This window comes from Podarcis erhardii (genome assembly GCF_964252035.2).
Source record: "Podarcis erhardii genome assembly, chromosome: 7".
In the NCBI taxonomy this organism is placed as follows: domain Eukaryota; kingdom Metazoa; phylum Chordata; class Lepidosauria; order Squamata; family Lacertidae; genus Podarcis; species Podarcis erhardii.
Genome location: NC_138511.1, coordinates 13,379,321 through 13,382,159, shown reverse-complemented (window position 1 = coordinate 13,382,159; position 2,839 = coordinate 13,379,321).

The window sequence follows — 2,839 nt, the reverse complement described above, 5'->3', positions numbered from 1 at the left end:
TATCTTTCCTGCAAGGGTTCTCGCTGTCCTGCTTTATCACTCCTGCGGAAGAAAACTGGGTGAGAAATCTCTGCAAGGCCACAAAGAAATGACACCCAGGGCACAAACAGATTAAAACCGCTACATTACTTCGGTTAGCATTGGAGAAGGAGGGGGGAATTTTGCTAGCCTAGGAAAGTGGGGTTTTGAGTGGGTGTTAGGATGGGCCACAGCCGAGGTTCTCTGCACATGCTCTATTTCCCCCCATAAACCCCTTTGGAGGGATGCGGGTGGCGCTGTGGGTTAAACCACAGAGCCTAGGGCTTGCCGATCAGAAGGTCGGAGGTTTGAATCCCCGCGACAGGGTGAGCTCCCGTTGCTCGGTCCCTGCTTCTGCCAACCTAGCAGTTCGAAGCACGTCAGAGTACAAGCAGATAAATATATACCGCTCCAGCGGGAAGGTAAACGGCGTTTCCGTGTGCTGCTCTGGTTCACCAGAAGCGGCTTTGTCATGCTGGCCACATGACCCGGAAGCTGTACGCCAGCTCCCTCGGCCAATAAAGCGAGATGAGTGCCGCAACCCCAGAGTTGGTCACGACTGGACCTAATGATTAAGGGTCCCTTTACCTTTACCTTAAACCTCTTTGGGTTTTAGTCCCTGGGGAAGGGAGTTACTCTGCATGTGCTCAGTGGAACACAGACCTTAAAAGTATTCTAATAGGCCAAAAAAGCCTTTTGTTCAAGGTGGGATGGCGCTCTGCCCATGGTCAGAGACACCTCACAACTGGAGGCACCAATAATTGTTGCATTCTTTTGGGCAGCAGAAGGCAACAACATCAATTAATTCCGTGGGTACATCACTCCACCTTCACAAAGGCAGAAATAATTCAGGTTCGACAATTTGGTTTTATAAACTGCAGTCTTTGTTTGTGTTCTCGGGGTTCCAGCCCTGAAATCCTAACTTGGAGGAAGCGGGAAACAGTCTCCATACGTGCTCAGAGAGGCCCCTTCGCAACCAGGACCGGATTTGGGTTTGATGAGGCCCTAAGCTACTGAAGGTAATGGGGCCCTTTATAAGTAAGTAAAAAAATATATATAATTATAGTATTTATATATAGTATTATAGTAGCAAGTGGGGGTAACAGGGAACTGTACTAGTAAATAATAATATAGGCATGCTACATGTTGCCATGCAGAATGTAGGCACCCTATATGTAGAAATGAGCAAACCAGTGATATTTTAGGGAGCAGGCTAGCAGACAGGGCCCATTACGTACATTATAGGAGCCTACACAATACAAAACACTGTTGCTGTATGTATGTTTTATTTTATTGGTTTTTTATCTTATATTTTGGAAATGTACATCCAGTTTTTTCTTCCTTTGTTTTTTTGGGGGAGGCCCCAAGACTACTTATAGCTTGTTTAGCTTATACAGTGGTACCTCGGGTTACAGACGCTTCAGGTTACAGACTCCGCTAACCCTGAAATACAGTGGTACCTCGGGTTAAGAACCGCCGCTGCACAATTTCTGTTCTCATCCTGAAGCAAGGTTCTTAACCCAAGGTACTATTTCTGGGTTAGCAGAATCTGTAACCTGAAGTGTCTGTAACCTGAAGTGTCTGTAACCCAAGGTACCACTGTAGTACCTCGGGTTAAGAACTTTGCTTCAGGATGAGAACAGAAATCGTGCTGCGGCAGTGGGAGGCCCCATTAGCTAAAGTGGTGCTTCAGGTTAAGAACAGTTTCAGGTTAAGAACGGACCTCCAGAACGAATTAAGTTCTTAACCCGAGGTTGTTGTTGTTGTTTAGTCGTTTAGTGGTGTCCGCCTCTTCGTGACCCCCTGGACCAGAGCACGCCAGGCACTCCTGTCTTCCACTGCCTCCCGCAGTTTGGTCAGACTCACTGTCCAACCATCTCGTCCTCTGTCGTCCCCTTCTCCTTGTGCCCTCCATCTTTCCCAACATCAGGGTCTTCTCCAGAGAGTCTTCTCTTCTCATGAGGTGGCCAAAGTACTGGAGCCTCAGCTTCACAATCTGTCCTTCCAGTGAGCACTCAGGGCTGATTTCCTTAAGAATGGAGAAGTTTGATCTTCTTGCAGTCCATGGGACTCTCAAGAGTCTCCTCCAGCACCATAATTCAAAAGCATCAATTCTTTGGCGATCAGCCTTCTTTATGGTCCAGCTCTCACCTCCATACATCACTACTGGGAAAACCATAGCTTTAACTATATGAACCTTTGTTGGCAAGGCGATGTCTCTGCTTTTTAAGATGCTGTCTAGGTTTGCCATCGCTTTTCTCCCAAGAAGCAGGCGTCTTTTAATTTCGTGGCTGCTGTCACCATCTGCAGTGATCATGGAGCCCAGGAAAGTAAAATCTCTCACTGCCTCCATTTCTTCCCCTTCTATTTGCCAGGAGGTGATGGGCCCAGTGGCCATGATCTTCGTTTTTTTGATGTTGAGCTTGAGATCATATTTTGCGCTCTCCTCTTCCACCCTCATTAAAAGGTTCTTTAATTCCTCCTCACTTTCTGCTATCAAGGTTGTGTCATCTGCATATCTGAGGTTGTTGATATTTCTTCCGTCAATCTTAATTCCGGCTAGGGATTCATCCAGCCCAGCCTTATGTATGATGAATTCTGCATATAAGTTAAATAAGCAAGGTACCACTGTACTAAATCCGGCACTGTCGCATACCACGAGGTGGCTTTGCTCTGAGCCAGATAGCGGCGGTGGCCAAAAGGGGCGCCACTCCGGATCGGCTCCGGTTCCTGGAGCTGGCCGGGCTTTGGCGCTGCCCTGTTGCCGAAGGCGGAGCCTCTCCCTCCCTCCTTCTCCGCCTGAAGGGAGTCACGGGTCCTC